We start from the raw sequence: 19,796 nt of genomic DNA, 5'->3' as shown, positions 1-19,796 counted from the left end.
TTTGTCTCATATGGCCTAACGTTTTAATACACGCTATAAGTTAATGTAGAAATGGGAAATGTTTAGTTCAGTGCAACCACGGAATTCTCCATGGAACAGAGCCTAATGCTGCTCGACGGGAATATAGCTATCACGTTAGGCTACAGGCACGGTTATTGCTAGGTAACGGGTGTCGTCTGCACGCAAACACATTTACGTACTAGTTGGGTGAAATAATCATGCGTAATAGGGAGAGTAGTATATTAGTACCACCCTGGAACACATCACATGACCCTCCATACATGGTACGCGCGTACGCCCGTATTTACTGTGTGATAGTTTCTCCAGATTCATTTACCTCGTTGCTACCCTTCCCCTCACATTCTCTCAGATCAGACGGTAATGTTACGTCATGTAAAAGTTGATGCAACGAAGTGTGACTCATTCCAATGATATTCTCGGTAACGATAATCGATGATAAAAGCTACCAAGTAGTGGCCTTCACAACAGTATACAGCTGATTGGTACCCGCATATAACGTATTGCACAGCAGTACACATGTACCGAGATCGGGCTACTTGAACGCATTTGTCAGCTGAATTACGTGCTTCTCAGTTACCAGGACTCGTTTTAATAGTAACTTTGGAACAGATAGAGAGATCGCTAGTACAAATCTGCCCACTAACTAAGGTAAGTGTTTTTTTTTTGGTTGTCGTTAAGTTAATTACGAATGAAATGTAAGGGTGGGAGTGCTAACGAATACGTTTATGCCCTATTTTAAGTGTAACTAATGCATAGACCTAGGCCTACATTCATTACTCATTGAACGTCAGCCTCTGGTGTGTATGAATATAAATGGTGTCACTGCTCGGAAACTTCTTGCCCCGTTATGATAGTGAATGTTTTCTCCCTCAATGTACGATAATACTACCATTTGGTTGGACTAATTATCCTATATTAAGTAGACCAGTAGTAACTAGTAATAGTATGGCTAAGTAGCGTGTACAAATTCTTTTTTTTGACACTGATGAATCATGAAACGTCCCTTAGAATAGAAGGTAGAGTTCTATGAAGTACATAGGCCTAGGCATAGGGGCCTAGTTAAAGTATACCTAGCCTAGCAATATACTGTAGGCCTACATTTTCATTTTCTTCATTTCTTTATTCCAGTATAAATTTACAGAGAAATTTATAAATAGGATAAAAATATAACAATAAACAGAACATCAAAAATACAGGTTAAGACATGTAAAAGTTTATGAGATTAAGATAATAATGAACGATATAAAGCATTACAAAAGTTATCAAAATTATCAAAAAGTTACAACAAATTATCTAAGAAGCTGTCTTTACCAGTTAACAAAAAGAGGCTGCTCTGTAAATAAAACAAGTTCTTAAAGAGTAAAAATTCTAAGACATCAAATAGCTACAATAAAGGATCTAAGGAGCCGTTTTGTACAAAAAGGGCTGCTGTGTAAAGTTCTTAAAGAGAATAGTTCTAAAACATGGCGTGATATTTGGATTTCTCAAATTAGAATTTGTTTTATTGCACAGAGAGTTGAGCTTGGAATGTAGAGGATGTTCGTTAGTAGTTTGAATATTTTTGACAAGTATTACAAATTCATTCCTAGCAGATTCATTGACTCTATACAAGATTCTCATAATTAAGCCTGAAAATTTTTGAACAAAATTTAAGGAAACTTTTTATTCTTCTCTTATATTTAACATGTACAAAATGATACCAAACTGGAACCGCATATACTAGGATGGGCAAGACAGACGCTGCAAACACCCTTTCTATTGTATCACTGGAAAAGTATGGGACAGTCTGAGTGAATGCTAATGTCGAAAGATCTTGGGAAGGGGTGAAAGAGGATGGGTGGTTTGGGGAGGGGGGGGGGGGGAAATTGGGTAGGAGGGACAAGGGACTTAAGTTTAGCATGCATGAGATTGTGATGCATATCATACACATGTATACAAAGTGTCTCCCAAGGACTACCATAGTTTCCATAATTACTTTTGCATAATTACTTAATCTGTCCTTGTTACTTTTATCTTTGATGGTGAGTAAAAAGTTACAGTTTAAGGCCGTAAATACTTGCTATCCAGTGACAAAGTAATCCTAAATCTTGTATAAGAAATATAATTTAAAAACATTTCATGTCTTTTGAATTCATCTCAACTTTTGTATCAATTGAGAGAAATATTGGAGAATAAAAATTCAGTTCATTATTTCTTTCTACTGGCCTGAGCCTCACTATTGAAAATTCTTGTGTATTTGTTTGCCAGGTTTTAAAAAATGTTGTACATAAAATACAGGATTTGTAAAGTACAACTGTTATATAAAGTAAGGTCTAAACCACCGCCTAAGGGTCGTCTGTTCAAATCTTGTTATGTTCAAAATCTAGGGAGGTGTAAAGTTAGTAATCTTCCAGCCTGGGTTTATATTTAGGACTCGTAGAGATTATTATTATAAATTGCTGTAAATAGCAGAGTTGAAGGTAAGTTTTCCCTTTGAAAACTGATGTTTATTATTTTATTTTTGGAGGGAGGGGGACGGGGGGGGGGATAGCTGGTGTGAGCAAATGATGGTTTCACATTATAGATTCCTATCTGAAGGCAGTGTGGGTTTTAAACGATGTATCATACCTGTCCTACAGTACAGTTGAAATAATATGGACACTTACTTTTGACACATGATACATGCATACTGTATGTACGTAGTAATTATTATCAACCTGCTGATTCTGAATGTAGGTAATTCTTGGTAGAACTACTGTATACCAATGCCACAAGACTATCTAGGCCTACCTGTAAATGTTGGCCAAACAGTCCTGTTGACGTTTAGCTAAATATTGTCACAACCTTTCCTCTGAATTGACTTTTTGACGTTTTGAGTAAACCAAAGACACCAAGTCTAGCCCTTTATTATTGTACTGTCTTGACCACATTTAGACCACCAGTTGTACCAAGTAAACAGATTTCCTATTCACTGTTTTCCCAACAACTAGGCATTTTCTATCTCAGTTACATCTTATCCAGATAATACCTTTTTGACAACAGCTTTTTGTCATACTGTATCAGTGATTCTTTCAAGAGACCCCCCCATTCTTTACAAAACGTGACAGAAAAGAATCTCACCCATCCAACTGAAATGAACTATTATAAGAATTTAATCACTGTCCAACAATACCAGGTATTCAATTGTATGTAATAATTGTTAAAACTTTCTTTGGCCTTTGTTGGAGCCAGTACCCCATAAAGACCACTGAAGCATTAAGTTAAAGCACTTCACAAGTGGATTGTTTACTTTTAACCATACTTTTCAAAGTGATTTCTTTAGACAGCTTGACTAGACTGACTATCTTGAAGTAATTAAGCTTAAAGCTGTGGGAATCATCACTGTAAAACCAATGCATTCATACTGTCATTAGATTTTAGCTTGCTGAAAAGTTATCCCCCCAAAAACTAACAGTTACCAAATTACTTTGGATTGTGGTTCTTTGTGTGCAGAATGGTTCCACTTCTGCTGATAAGTTTGAAGCAAAAACAAAACCCTTAAAGTTACCAAATTACTTGGGATTGTAATAATGGGTGGAGAATTGGTCCATGTTTGATTCATCTACCCTTCCAGTGAGACGGGGCTATTTTTACTCAAACCATCATACTTCAACTGTTCAGTGGCTCTTATAGTACAGTAGGTACTGTATACCAATCAACTGGACACAATCACTTTTTTTGGTGGGGGGGGGGGGGGGTCAGGGTGTGGTGGGTGGGAGGAAATTGAAGTTTTCTATCTTTTGTGCAGATATCTGCCAATATTGTCTGTAAAAGTAAATTTAACTTGTCCTCGAAATGACTAATTTGTAATATTTGCTATCTTGATACTAATAATGGTCACTTCCCTGCTCAGACAATGTGATCATTTGACCTGAAAGGAGCATTCCAGGTATAAGATATGATTATCTTAAAACAACAACTAGGATCAGTTGAAAACAAACCTGGAGTCATTATGTTGCCTTGTTAGACTTCAGTCGTTGCTTGCGACTAAGGACATGTCGTCATATATACTGTGCGTCGTGCGGTTGTCACGAAAAGTCTTCCATTAAATTCGGTTTGACAAGGTTGACCCTTCATAAAGCGTACATGTTGAACAGACTAGCAGAGCATCCAAAGAGGAAGCATTTAGTCATCTTAGTTATGTTAGGTCTGGCATTATGCTAACTAGTACAAGACCCTGTAACATTTTAAAACTTCTTTTCAAACCCTTCCCGAGTTACATACATACTGTACATTATCAGTACTAGTAAGTAAATGATTGCATATATCTCAGAACAAATAAAACAAAACTGTGACGTTAAGACCTAAATTTAATAATGTTCTCTTTCAAATCTCTACCTTGATCATGAGTAGAACATCAAGAAAGTCTCTTTAAGAGACGCTTGTAGTGTACGATTGTTCGGATTCTCAGTTGAGGAGGAGGTTTCTTGTAAATTACATATTAGACTTAATAGAACTAATTTAAATCTTGGATTAAATCATTGGATATAACCAGAAGCAAGAGCAAGAAGCAACAGGTTCCCTACAGTATGTTATGTACAGTAGTCCTGTATGACCTTCCCACTGAATTTGCTGTAAAGATGTACTGTACCAGTGTACCTTTTCGATAAAAGACAAATTTAATGAAATATTAAAACAATAAAGTTAAATTTTTGAGTGTAAATGTGTCATTTAATTTATTGTACATGTCGTGAATATCTGGTACAAGCCTCTGTTATAAAATATAAACATTTTTTTATCAATGCTAGAGATCCTGTGACATTCCAGCTTACTTTACTGTATATATGATACTAAACAACAACACTGTTGTACAGTATGCATCACTACTTAGTGGAACTTTATCAGCCACCTGATTGAAATATCCTCTGAATATTATATTTACTGTCAGAAAAAAAAAGCAGCAAATGACCTAACGGAGAGTCTAAGAAAGAAACGTGATTTTGTTCCTCAAGGCAGTCTGCAAACCCTTTTGTTAGCTGTGTCTTTCATCTTGAATTAGCACAAAGATGTCAATTTTTTTTTTTTTTTACTTCCCCCAGGCAGCCATTATTACATTTTTTACGATGATTAGGTGTCGTGTAATTATACACCATTGTGATATCTTGTTACATGCCTGTCCTCCTTTACAGGTTTTGCCCAGGCAACCTCTTGTAATTGTTGTGAGGAAAGATTTCTGTAAGAAGGTGTTGATCATGTACTATATATGGTTCTGCATATATTTCAGCATATTTTTTCCCTTCAACATATTCTTGCAAAAACAAGGGGGGGGGGAGCGTGGGAGGGAATGTGTGGGAGGTTAAATGTTTTCACTTATTGAATGATATGCAAAATGTCATAACAAGGTAAAACATGGATAGTTTGGGGAAAAAAGATATCTAATTAAAGCATGTCTAATTTAACATGTTTTGGTACAGTAGTTGTTTCTTTATGAAAATTTTTGTTTACTTTTGTGATGAGAATTGTCTCTGTCAGATGTAATTAGTGAGTATACATGTTCACAGTGTATACATCCATACACATGAGTATGTACTCAGTGTACATTCATACACAGTACATATGCATTCATACATGTGAGTATGTAAACGTTTACATGTATGTGAGTATGTAAGCAGTATAAACATGCATACATGTGATTGTTTACACAGTATCATTCATACATGTATGTTCACAGTATCCATCTTTTGAAACCATATATATTCTAAAGCCTCAGGGCCCCAGCTTGCATTAACCATGGTCTACCGGGTTGCCCACCTCCACCGCTCTCCAACCCCTTCAATTTATGTCAGTCTCACTTGTTCAGACATAATTACCATTTATCCTTCAGAGTTACTAATGTCCAATGTGGACTGTACACTGTCTCTTACAGAATACATCATATGTAGCAGGTAGTACTGTAGTCTCCAGGAAGATGGATGGACATTGTAAAAGATGCTTCGTCTCTGATGGGTCCTTACCCCGTCTACTATTAAGTAGCCGCATCCTAAATGTGTCACATCTGGTTATGTCAGGAGTGAGTCGGTCATCTTGCCCTTGATTGTCTCTTGGTCAGGTTCTTCATATTGCTTCCTTACTGGTTGACCGTCATTTCTGCAGTAGAGATCAGTCTGCTTATAAAATTTATTCCTGAAGAACAAAGACAACTGCTGACCAGATAACATTCATTCCTCAACTGAAATTTATTTATGCAGAACAATGATACATGTACATTCTGACCAGATGAAGGTGAATGGTGTTAATGTTTGATATTGTGTTGAATTTTGTCAAAAATCTGGTAATATTGGATTAGTACAGTGTTATTACGTCTGTTGCTATTAAAATGACAAAATGTACACTGTTCAGACTTATTTTGGAAAAACAAAATACCTTTCAGATGATTAATTTGGCAAATGATATTTTTTTCCTGCTGCTAACTGATAGACGCGTCAGTGGTTTACCGCTGATACCCGGTTTACTGGTTATGTATGGGATCACAATTTTAATACATGTCTTTATTTAATCCAGTATGCCGGGCTATGATTTAACAGCATATCAATTCCCTCATGATCCTAATGAAGACCGTTAACTGTCAAATTCGAGAAGAGGTTAATATTTTTCAGTCACTCTTGGATGTTGTTTTATTTCGGTTAGTTATTCAAGTCCTTCTCAGAAGTTAAGTGCACTGATGATCATTCTCAGAGCGGATTTTTGGGGCAGAATTGACCATATGCATCATGTGCACTAAAATAGTTTCTGGCATTTTTTTGACCACTGAGATGAAATTGTTTTTTTTCTTTTTCTGTGGTCTCCTCCATCTTGATGTTCAACCACACTACCCCTATTAACAGTTCCCAAGGTGATCCGGTTCAGAGAAATTTGTGGGAGATGTATGTTTTTGTCACAGGAAAGAAAAGGACTGTCTTAAGGGACCATTTGTTAATTACCAAGCTGTATCCTGTCCTACTGTAGCTGATTGATATGGTTGGAAGAAAAGGCAGTCTCTGAGATGAAAGAATCTTTCATTCTAGACATAACAATTATGACCATTGCTCTCATAAAACAGTCTCCTGATTTATTACAGTTGTATGACGCAGTATCGTTAATGCTGATCGGTATTTATGTTTTAGATCAGAAATATTGGACAGAGATTAGTTGAAGAAGACATTTTACTAATATTTTGCATTTTTTGCTATGTTTTTTTTTCTTTCTTTTTAATAAAGCTCAAAGCTAAAGTCAGAGCTATCTGTCAATTTTGCTGAAAAAGCTGCAAGATCTTGAATGTATCTAGAAAGGTTGCTTAATAAAAAGATGATTGATAGTGGCATACTGCTGTTTGCTTTACATTTAAAGATACTTAAAGATCCTGTTATGTTTGAATGCATTAGCTATAGTCCATAGGTTTGCAGTAGGTACTGTATGTACAGGTTAGTCGAAACTGTCATTCTTTACCCGGGGCCCTCCAGGGGTGCGATTTATTTCTGTCCATTGTTCGGAACACAATTAGTAGGTCCCTATAGTATTCTTTGCATTCATCATTTTCAGCTTTGATTTCTCTGAGTAGATCAAACTGTCAGTGTTGTGAATGTAGAATATATTTTTTTCCGTACAGTAATTACAGCAACTCAATGAGATCACAAGGATTCGGTGTGCATTAGTGCCATCATTGTGAGCTTTAAATGTGAACATTACTTGACCATACAATGCTGAATTATTTTTTTCCCCTTTTAACTGAATTCTTTATGCTAATTATGTTCACCATACATTCTATCCCAGTGTTATTTTTAGTAAGGTCTATAAAAGTGCTTTGATGACACATCTATTAAAATTCCATAGTACATATATACATGTAAGATATGAATTTGCAAGGATGGTTTTCTAAATCGTGATTTTAATTTTCAACTATATTGAAGTCAATCAGTAGCTCTTTAATGAGGTCGGTAACAGTGGCAGTGAGGCCACCGATTGGTATTGATGGATTGTGGTGAAGCTGGTCACCATGGTTACCATGCATAATCTTATCCTTATCCACTACACCACCCCAGTCATTTCCTGCAAGGTAGTTGGTTCCCTCAGTAACTTGTAATAATATAAGCAATGATATATGCTGTCATTTAGGTAGATGGATTGGTGAAGGAATGTTGCACACTTATTGTTGTATCTGCCGTTCATACTCTAACCTGCAGCATGACATCGTTTTTAACTTTTTATTTTGACCATCCAGCAAGAAGTGTAGCTAATTAAAGGCAGATCTATCAACTCATATGACTTCCAAGGTTATAATTCTGTTTTAGCCGAAAATGTTTTACTCTGTTCAAATTTATTTTATTATCCCAGTCAGTTTTCCATTGTCAATTTCCTTACATTTACAACATTAACTTTCAGTTGTGTTCATCCTGTTGTAAGCCAAAACTATGAGGATTTATTTTAAAGTATCTAAGATGCTCTAGCGAAACCAAAAACAGTTCTAACTAACTTAGCATACATGTTCACTTTAAAAAGATGACGCTAGGCAGATTTTTAGTTTTGATATATTATTATATTAGTTTTAATATTGCAGCTTTTATCATTTTTTAAGATGTTCACCTTTAAATTACGGTTCATCTCTGGAATGCTCCTTTAAGACTATGAATTGATTGATGTTGTCAGCTCCTCAGTGAAGGCCTAAATATGTGTGATTGTTAAGCTATTGTTGAACAAATATAATTGCTAATAACTCACCTAGATTAAATATTTGTTTAGCAACAGAGCACACATTGAACAACATTTGTCCATGACAAATTTGCATGTATTATATTGTAAACATGTTATTGTTGTGCTGTAAAACTATTATGCTTTCCTCCTGTTGAGTTTTGTGTTGCATCTATTAAGGAACTGACCTTTAATGCTCAGGTGTGTTAGACTAAGTAATCCAGTCGCTTTAATTTATAAACTTTACTTCAAGCTGTTTAAAGGATCATTTCTAAAAGCTTAAAAGTGGTATGAAGATACCAACACAACCTGGACTGACTGTACAATGTTTCTTTTTTAATAGTCTCTGAAAATCAAAATTAATTTTATGTGCGATAAATCATCCTTTATACAGTGTACCACATTTTGGGTCCAGAACGGTGGTCCCTTTGTGTTCACAGGCAGGAGGGACACTGTATAATTTGTACTATATATACTGTAAATTTCTACTGTACATTCAAAAGTCTACTTTAAGACCCATCTTTTCACTTTTTCTTTTGTAAATTAATCTGCTTTCTTTGTAAAGCACCTTGAGCAGTGACTTTTGTCTACTGATTTGGCGCTATATAAGTCTAATTTACTATCATTATTATTATGATTATTATGGTTATTATTATTATGATGTTGATAAGCAGAGTTCTGTAATGTCAAATAAATGTCAGCATGGTCAAGTTCTTGGCCAGCTCTCCTCAAAGTAGAACTGTACAATTCTGAACGTTACAAGTTTGGTTTGTTCATCACATATTGAACAGCCAATATGTCGTGTAAGTCACAAAAACGGAGAGACATGGGTGTGTGGGAATATCGCAAAACTTTGAGGATAGATTTTTTTCAAGTTGATGCTTCATTTGTAATGATGCAATAAAAGTCCCATCACAGTTGCAACTTGCAAGTTAGTTCATTAGGTTAACCTGTCAAAATTCATTTCACATACTGTAGTGAAGGAACTGTCAAAATGATATTGCCTAATTTGTCTTTTGTTTTCTTTTCTCAAAATTAATACTAAAGTAAAAGTGTCTGGGACTGGGAGACAAACTTCTAAGAATCAAATTCATAAACGAATTAATATATACCTCATAATCTTTCATTTGGCAAAGAGAAAAAAGAAAGAAAAACTATTGGATAGTTTTGTCTCAGTTTGGTCAGTAGCAATTCTAACTTCAATTTTGAGTAATACTTGTGAGATTTAAAGGGTGTGAAGACTCCCGCAAAAAGAAACGTCTCATGCCAGTAATCTGACCTAGTTTCGAATGAGGTGTAACAGAAGTGTTAGACACCACCATTGATCCCAAATAATACACACACAGCTTGCTACTGTCGGTAATTAGACACTAGTGTACAGTCAATACATACAGCTGCGGTCAATACCCACAGCACAGTGTACACACGATACAGCGATGGACATCTCAGGTCCAGCTAAATATAACAAGGTAACACGTTTCAATACTGTCTGCATTTGCTCAACAAGCAGAAAACTTCACTTGCAAGCAAAGGAATGTTAACTTTTTCAGAGTGCCACATGCGGTTTGGGGCGAGTCTTCAGTGCCTGTAAGACTTGGTAAAATTGATGACTCAACACTACAAAGAGCTGAATTGCTGAAATAGTGTACTGCTGCTATGTGTGGAAGTCTGTAAAGTGCACAGGTCTGTTTATTTTGACTAGCATACAGTGTGTGTACTATTGGTGTTATAAACTTGTTATTATCTGGGCAAAGTTCAACAAGTGTTCAATGTGATTGATTTTTAAGTTAATGTTTACAGTATATATTGCGTACATGTTATTTCACAGTAAACATGCTATTTGACATACATGTGCTCCTTTCATGCACTGTGTCGTGTAGTTAATACCAACAATTGATGATAATTTAAAGCTTTGACTTGTTATCATTGTGGTTTTGTCAATAGCATGTCCTCGTGCATGTCCAATCAAAGCAAGTTTTAATTCTTGGTAATTTGTACTCCTTTCATTTAAGTTTGGAAGGCTAGTTGATCAATGTTTGTTCTTTTATTTTTGTTGTTGAGAATTTGGTGGATTTTAGTGTTTTGAGTAGTTCTAGTTCTGTCTTTAGTCCTTCTCCTTTACCAGAACAGCATTTAATTAACAATGTGCGGATATTCAGGGAATCTGTCAAAACTGAAGAAAAGATTATTTAGGCTGCCATGATAGGCATTTAATTTGTGTTTGCTCATACATGAGAGTGCTGTAAATGTCATACAGAATAAGGCTTGAAAGATGTCAGCGCAAAGAAGAGTGCAGCGACCAGGTAGAGGGGAGGGGGTCAAGTGGGGGGGGGGGTGGAAACGGAGTGCAAGAATGTTACTAGACTTTCTTATCTGGGTTAGAGTGCATAGGAGACAGGTAAGTATCAGCATTCATAAATACCAGAACCAGTATTTAAGTTTCGGGAATTTCAACTGATTAAATGTGGACACAATTAACCGCATTTTTGTCTGTACAACTACTGTACTCTATACATAAATGCCATTATAGGAAATACTGTATGAGTCAGTTCAATTACTCACAATATTTCATAGCAAAATATTTTTGCACAAGTATAACTAGCATATATATAGAGAGTAAACTAACACATTAAAATTGGTATGAAATATTTGTGGTTATGATATATGTGGGTGGGTGCCTTTTGTTTGTTCTGTCTTATTTGGCATGGCTTGTTTTTCTTTAAGAGTGGAGTGGGTGGTGTGGGGGGGGGCGGGGGGGGGAGAGGGAGACAGAACCAGTGAGACATATCTCTGGAACAAGTTAAAGACCAACTATGGAGACTTTTCGATGAACATAAAATCCCACCATTTTTCATGTATGTAATCCTTAACTGACTCCAATTACATTGCTGTAATTAACTTTACCAATTTCGGACGTTAAATACGTGAAAAATGGGACGAAAAGTCAGCTTCTATTTCAGACATTCCTGAAACATTCCTAAGTCATCAGGTGACCATGTGACGTCAACGTTTGTATACCTCACTCACAACTATACATTTAGTGTGTAAAGTCGTATACTTGAGCTGCCAAAAACATCAACGATATTACTCCTTTTTCCTCAAAATGCCACAATTCTGTGTTGTTGGAGGTTGCAGTTATACCTCATCCAACAAAAGCATCAGCTTTTTTAGATTTCCGAGTAAAAGAACCGACTTAAAACGCCGCAGACTTTGGATCAATTTTTTGAGATCCACGCGGAAAGATTTTTCAGCACCCGGAGTATCTCATGCCCATGAGTCCACATGCATGACCCTGCTTCTGTGTATGCTGCAAATGTCTCATTCTGTGAAAATTATATACTGTCGATAGCTGTGTCGGACCATGGTCGGACATAGCTAATGTGAAATTGACCGTAAACACGCCCTGGACGTCCTTACATGTAACATTATATCACGCAATTGACAGTAATATATTTACTGTAAGAGATCACCGTATATATATACCGTGCCAAGGGTATAGCATTGTTAGTACATGTACGGTAGTTAGTTACAACTCTCGCCGGCGTTGGCTCACAGCATGTGTAAATAGCCATGTTAGGATTTATCTATTTCATTTGTTGTATTCCAGTATCGTGAGTTCGTGATACATGTGTAATATTGTCCGTTCTGTTTATTCCGACATCTGCATGTTCCAAGGAGTTGAATAAAAAAGGTAGTATGTAGCGATCGGACGTTTTATTTCGTTAGTGACTGTCTTGTGATTGTGGGATGTTACTGGTCAAGGCCTGTTTCAACTAGACCTAACTCTGTGGAATTACACAGAGTCACGGTAGTTTCTCGCCCAGGATTGAACAAGAAACGTGGATTAGGATATTCACTGCTAAATTTGTTTATTGACAGGATACTTTTTCTGTGTTTGTACTTTTGGATATTAAAACGAGTAAGTACTACGTAAGTATATTGTACCGTACGGACCTATTGACGCTACGCTATGTAAAAGATGCCTCCATTTGAGTGGAAATTTTGCTAATAAAATAAGCAATTTAACTAAAATTACTGCTTATAATTGTCTTAAAACTTGTTGTTAACCTTCATGTGTTCTTGTTTTAAGCTAACAGCTTTTCAAACGCTCGAAATTGGAAGTCAAAAACAGTACAATTGTTCGCTATCTGTGTACAAACAGTGCCTATATCAGCGTTTGATTTTCGCGGTATACAAACTTTGACGTCACACGGTGACCAGAGGCTCCTTTGGGTCAATCTCTGTTTTCAGACATTCCAGAGGTTCATGTCACGTGACTACCCAAAATGTCCATTTTCGTGGTCGTTTTTTGATGGGTTATAGTAGGTTTTCGAAGATTATTTTTTACACATGTTGATTATGGGTATGTAAACTCCTAAATTAATGGAAAATCTCAACAACAAAAATTGCCTCCATATTTGGTCTTTAAATGGCTCAGTGAGATGTTGACCACTTACTTCCCAACACTTGTATCATTAATCTCTCTAACTGTCAGAGAGGGTGCAGAGCTGGTCCCATTTATCTCCATAACGGTGTCAGCATCAAAATTGCAGATTGCTTTCGCATCCACTTTATTTATTTTATACTCTCTAGCTCTCAGAACTGCTGCTCCCTTTCTTCAGTAGTCTTTGCTCTCTTGTGGTCTCCCTGGGGGTGTTTTCAATGGGGTTTCTGTACTCTTGGTCATCACCACAAACTACCGGTTCTTAATTGACCTCTATTACATTGGAAAAAACAAAAATATCTCCAAACTTATAATAAAAGAAGGAAAGTTGGATGGTATGCATGGGGTGTCTACTGATTAACTGTGTAATAATAATTTTTACTTCATACCTCCTCTAGAGGTGACATTTTGAGTAAAGTTTGGATTTAAGGTATCCAAAGAGGGAAGAAAAAAGGAGAGGAGGAGGCAGCAGGAGGATAAACAGAAACTTAGGGAGGGGTTGTGAGGGGGTACAGATGAGTCCCTGGGTATTGTCTCTTCTACACATACTGTACATTGCAATGCACCTGTTAGACTCAATGCTTTCTGCATGCGTTCTGTTTGGGTGAACATTGTCGTAATCATCGGACAGTATACTATCTAAAGTCATGCTTACCTAATTTACCTACTGTACTGTGTGGCTCATTTGTTGCATTTACAAATTTCATAGTAAGAGAGTATGAAACTGTTTTTTTTTTTCAGTTTTTTCTTTTCCTCATTCAAGTCTCTTCTGATACTTACAGTACAAAAGAGAAACAAGTTTCTCTTGAGCCTCAGTGCACAATCTAAGTAGTAATACATGCTGTATACTAATTCGCCCAATACACTGTTGTGTCACTGCAGTACCAAGTACAGGTGAACAAAAGCAAAATTCAGAAATTTGTATGACCTGGATGCATGGTTCATTAACCAGTATCAATTAGCCCATTGAAAAGGAGTAATAAACCTTTGTTACAAGTTCACAATGGAGTAGATTTTTTTTGTGCAATTCAAAAGCAGATGTTGTAGATAAGAAATAATCAAGTGTTATTACCACATCAAATGCTCTGTTTAATAAATAAACAAAACTAATTAAAAAAAAAAGCCCTGTTACAGTACCTTTGTTAATTCTATTATACATGCTGTGCTAACACAAACAATGCCAAAATATTTTGTAAGAGTTTGTAATAATCTTCAGTATTTGGGCTGGGTCAAGGTGAAAATACTGTATTTAACTGTCGATTGTAATACAAATTTATGTTAATAACAGCCAAAAAGTGAAAACTCAGCTGATATGCCTGCAGTAGGGAATTAGTGTATTTGAGGCAATGCATTACCTGAACTTAACTGCACTTTTAATTAGTGAAGGAAATCATGGCTTGAATAAGATTCTGGAGAGGGTGGGTGTGGGGGGGGGGGGTAGTAGGGTGGAGGGAGAGAAAGCTTTGGGATTAGAGTTTCATGAAGCAGAATAGTAAATCTCATAATTTTCCAATTTTGAAATATGAAAATTCCAAAAGTGGTTTATATGTGTATTAAAAATTTAATGACCCGATCTTCCCAACCCATGTGCATGGGTATAATTGAACACTTGAGAAAGTTTGCAAACACTTGAAGTGTAAACCAGCTGAGTTGAAATGGAAAAAAAAAAAAGTTCTCAGATGTGGAAATACTGATTACTTTTAAATGTGTATGTATGACAATAAAAGCTTTCATCTTTTTGAAGTTTGACTGACAGCTATTTTTTGTGGTGTCCTTGATGCTAATCGATATCCAAATTGAGTCTTTGAGTGTCTATACACCTACAGTTCTACAGTTAGTAAGTACTGTTATGGTTCTGTAGTAACTACAGAACCACTGTTATGGTTCTGTAGAAACTACATTACTGGTAGTATGGTTCTATGGTAACTATGGTTCTTTAGTAACTACTGGTAGTAACTACTGGTTCTGTAGTAACTACAGACGCAGAATTATCATCCCAGAGTTCCAGTCAATAGCGACAGAGGAACAGGATGGTGGACAGTTCTCAAGAGATACCTAATTTGAAAATATGTGCTTTCATATATATAGCCTATCAGTACTCTAGAGAAATCTTCTCTACACATCATCAAATTTTCTCTGAAGAATTAATTTTGACATGAAGTGCCCGACCATTAATTGGGATTCATTAACCTTGGTACCTTACCTTGGCCAAAAACCTATCAAAATTGAAAAAAAAAATTCAAGCCAGTATGTTAGCAGACAACACAGAACAAGTCACAAATGTGTTTCTTACAAAATAGTGAATAATTCCTGAAATGGAATATTTCAAATTCCATCTTTGGGGGTTAAATTGGGGCTTATTTGCAGGTAATCATCTAATTTACTTAAAGTGCTCAAGATGTACCGTACAGTATGCGTACAATTGTGTACTGAACAAAACAAATTAGTTCAGTCTGTCACCAGTATATATACACCTTCCACGATAAGAATGTCGAATGGAGTGTTATGTAGAGCTCTAATTGGTGACATCCTTCTACACCTGGTCGTGGCGGATGTCGCTACGGATCCAACAATTCTCTTCAAGGCCCAATTACCTAATTCAACCTTGTTGTGCAACGAAAAACAGTTAATTTGTTGTTAACTTAAATGTGCGATACATGTATCTCAGAAGAGTTTGTTTGTTTGTTTGTTTGTCTGATTATAAATTTGACAGGAACTCCGATAGCATTTATAGCCCAAAGGATCCACAGGAGGGCTTCCTAATCGAGAAAATGGTCTCTTCACCCCCCCCCCCCAGATATGTATTTATTTGATTCTCGTCTTTCTGGGTTATATTGTCCTGCTGGAGTACAATCAAGTTAGTTTTTGTGAGAACATTATACAACGGACAAAGAAAACCTTGATTTATACTAGCTGTATCTAATTGCGCATTCCTAAATCGGTGAAATATTGACTTAATTGTTGGATGTTGTCTTTTGAGACTTTATGGCAAGGTACTAGCCGATCTACTGTACACTGACCTCCTTCCAAATCTACCATCCTAAAGCCTTTAATGCCTGTTATGCATCGGATCTTCCAAACCCCATTTTCACGCCTGGTTCACGTTCTTGGAAAGCTATTCACACATGTGTATATCTTGGGACTGCAGTGTACTTTACAGAACGTATTGGCCTTGCTTGGGTCTTGGTAATATGGACTTTTCAGACAATCATATTTGCTGTTTGGACCACAACAATGACTGGGATTTCTGAGGGACAAGCCAAAAAAACAAAAAAAAACAAACCTTCAAAGTTTGGCCCTGTACTATATGGTGGTTGTAGCCAGTGTACCATTTTAACATACTACAGTATTAGTGTGCATGTGTTCACTGCCACATATTCTCATTATATCATACTTGGTAAACTATTTTTCTAGCAATGTCTTTGTTGAGAATGTGCAATTAGTTGTCACTTAAGATGGGCAATTAGACCTGTCTTAATTAGTGACTGTGTCACAGTTTCATGCAAAAGTGAAAATATTTAGACATTCTGGCAAGATTCCAAGATGGGGTATGGGGGGGAGGGTCACATTATTAAATATAAACAAACTTTTAAACCAATGAAATACATTTTGCACTTTTGACTTTTTGTTTTAACAGTATCGTTTTGCATTGGTCAGAGATATTGCATTACAAATGCAACCAGATGTATTCAAATTTGTCTTTCATTTTTGTTTTGGTCTAATTCTAGTTCGACCTACATATCTTGTCCTTTCAGGTTTCCGTACTGTTATTCAGTTTTCATGTAAGTGCCCCTGCCTGTGGCGTACAGGAAGCTGTGGTTAACAGAGCTCACGGAGAGCCGCACAGACAGGGATTACCGTTCCTCGGCAGGAGTCTTCTTGCCTCTACATCCCGGATCGGTAGATCTTGCTGGTGGTAAGGAAGGATAAGCAGAGGTTTACATCAAGGTAGGATTCATATTTATTCTACGTGGTAGGAGTATCGAGTGATCGTTTTGGCCTTTATCTAGGTGATAATTGCTGTCAGATTTCCTCCCAAGGAATCAGGAAATATCCTCCTTCTTCCTTATCAAGGATTATTAAATTAAAACTGAAACTGTCCACAGTTACCGAATTGTTGTCAAGAGATTAAAAGTTTGACGTGCAGAAAGCATCCTTTCTCGACGCTGCTTTCGGTGGAAATGACTTAGACTGTTAAAGTTTATGCCGAGAGCCTTTGAAGGTAAAATTGTGCTTTTCACAACCAAGTAATGGCTGCCGTCAAGTTTCGATAGCCATGGAGTGGGTTTCCATGTCAAGTCTGAGACTGCTTCGATAATCCCCTCCCTCACCCCCCCCCGCCCCTTCCAAGAAAAAAAGAAGATAAAATAGGAAATCAATTGTATGTAAAATGTGCATTCTTTCAAAAATGGAAATAACTTGAAGCTATTTAATAAAAACAGAAGGGGTGGGGATGGGGGGGGGAGTGGAAATGCACAGACACACAAAGTTGACAGTACTTATAATAATCAGCACTGCATGCCTTGGGTCCCATTATGCCATACAGAACCCTATCTTTACCTTGTAATTGGGGATTTAAAGTGGTTTCTCTCCGTCTATACAGTAATTGTTCTTTCATAACAAAGAATTGCCAGTTAAGATACTTTATAGCATGCAACTGTTCTCAAAGTATTCCAAGATTGATTGTTCCTGCTCTAGTTGAGAGACATCGTTGGGCTTCTCTCTCACAATGTACGTAGCATTTGCTGTAAAGGAGGACTTCAATTGTTAACCTCGCTCCTCTCTTACCCTTGTTTTGTCATTTAATGAATGCACTCTTCTTGTACAGGTCTGTAAACATCAAAACTTGGTAATAGTTTTTAGCTAGTTTTATCTTTGGACCTCCTCGGTCTGAATGGGCTGTTGCTTCCATGGATAAATCACAATTTCTTGTTTTTAAGGAAGATTTCATTTTGTATGGGATGTGCTCAATGGGGGGGAGGAGGGGTGGGGAAGGGACAAGGTACTAAATTCCAGCTTTATACAAGAATACTAGTTATTATAGGTAGACTTGGGGGCTATATTGACATTATACTCTTCTACACTCTTGTGGTGCAGAACTTGTGTGTTTGAGGGTCTTCCTAGAAACCTCTTAGTTGATTGATCTGTGAACATTGTGGTTTCTTTGCTAATGAAATCGGCATTTAGTGTAGAAATGATAACAATCCGATATATACACACACCATAATCCCATCAGAAATAATGAGATTAGGCAAGAATTTACAGGCTTGCAATTTATTTAAGATATATGTGTGACACAAAAATGACAAAATTGCCTGTTGTGGAGGATTTAAAAAAGAAAATTCTAAGTGATATGGTCAGACCATCAGAAGTTTTAAGTTACCCGTACTATCCTATGTTGATACTGAAACCCTTAGAGTGCCTGCATGTACAGTAAATGAGCATGCAAGCTATAGTTCTTTACCGTATGCAGTATGCATACATGTAGCAGCACTAGTACAGTGAACAGTACTGTATCTTCCATAGTTATTTGGTTCGAGCATGCTCCAGAAAGAATTCAATGATCAAGGCATGCACTTTCTAAGTTTCCCAAGAGTCTTTTAAATACTAATTTTGGATTTGGTGCCCCAAAAAAAAGCACCTTTAATATATCTATATTTGTTTAATGGAGAATATTATTTATCAATTAATTACTAAAACAGTCATCGTCTGCTTGGAATTTGGCAAACTGAAAAACTACTACTGTAACAAGGGGCCATCGGTTAGAAAAATTGCTTTAAAAATAAGTGAAATTGAGCATTTTGCATAATTTGTAATTTATGACATTTGAAAAATACAGTTCTCATAAAACATACTTATGCTAAGGGTTTGATTGGTACAGTAATTGTATCGTAGAACTATGCCACCCAGAAGAGGTACGCTAGTTAATGACCCGTGACCTTAAGTTGGTGTGCTGCCAACTATCCTAGACATAAAATGTTCTGACGCTCAATGCCAAAAGGTTTCTAGAGATAAAGCGCATCAAGGGATACAGAGCTTTTGTGTTTATATCCCCTAGTACATTTCACTGTATATTTGTAAACTGCCTGCTCAGTAGTACTGAACACTCCAGTGACTTGAGCTGTGATATTGTTTAGCTGGCCTTGGACTGCTATTTTGTATTTCTACCTGTATTCACCACAGACAGTTTCTGCTGGTAGATCTTATCATTACTGCTGAAACATTGTTCAGAAACCGTTCCCTGGTTATCACCAGAATGGCAGGTTTAACGACTGTACAGTAGCTATGTAAGCATTTTTGTTTTGTTTTTTGAAAAGTTGTAATCAGCCTATTATTTATTGCTTATCCATATATGTTTATAACCAATTCAGCAATAGAAAAGCCACCAGCTTGTTAGGTGTATGTTTCCCAATTGTTTGTAAAGGGCGAGCACACTTTATACTTGTAGGTACACCTACAGTAATTATCTATTGGGTGGTGCAATTTATCAACTTTATCTGGCTTGCAAGCCTCAGGTTTGAACAAATATATAAAGTTGAGAAATTAATTTGTCCATTTGAAATGTATCAAATTTATTGAGTTGTTGTAACTTGATATTAATAGAACTTTGTGGATTTAGCAACAAATAAAATCTGAAGAAAACAAGGTA

At 36.5% G+C, this 19,796-nt stretch overlaps 1 protein-coding gene across 11 annotated transcripts in view; it reads left to right on the top strand.

The window, feature by feature from the left end:
- Positions 1 to 479: 479 nt before the first annotated feature.
- LOC139977761 (adhesion G protein-coupled receptor L2-like) overlaps positions 480 to 19,796 on the top strand; it is a 102,392-nt gene continuing 83,075 nt past the window's right edge. For 7 of the 11 annotated variants that reach the window (XM_071987467.1, XM_071987449.1, XM_071987459.1 and 4 more), the window contains exons 1-2: positions 482 to 669; positions 16,903 to 17,095. The gene's annotated coding sequence lies outside the window, so the exon portion shown is untranslated. Of the gene's footprint in view, positions 670 to 16,902; positions 17,096 to 19,237; positions 19,435 to 19,796 lie in introns of those variants that run through there. The other 4 variants (XM_071987400.1, XM_071987412.1, XM_071987475.1 and 1 more) reach the window with 3 other exon arrangements.

This window comes from Apostichopus japonicus, chromosome 2 (assembly GCF_037975245.1).
Source record: "Apostichopus japonicus isolate 1M-3 chromosome 2, ASM3797524v1, whole genome shotgun sequence".
In the NCBI taxonomy this organism is placed as follows: Eukaryota; Metazoa; Echinodermata; class Holothuroidea; order Aspidochirotida; family Stichopodidae; genus Apostichopus; species Apostichopus japonicus.
Note: the sequence above shows the minus strand (reverse complement) of the source record. Positions and strands in the feature narration are given on the sequence as shown.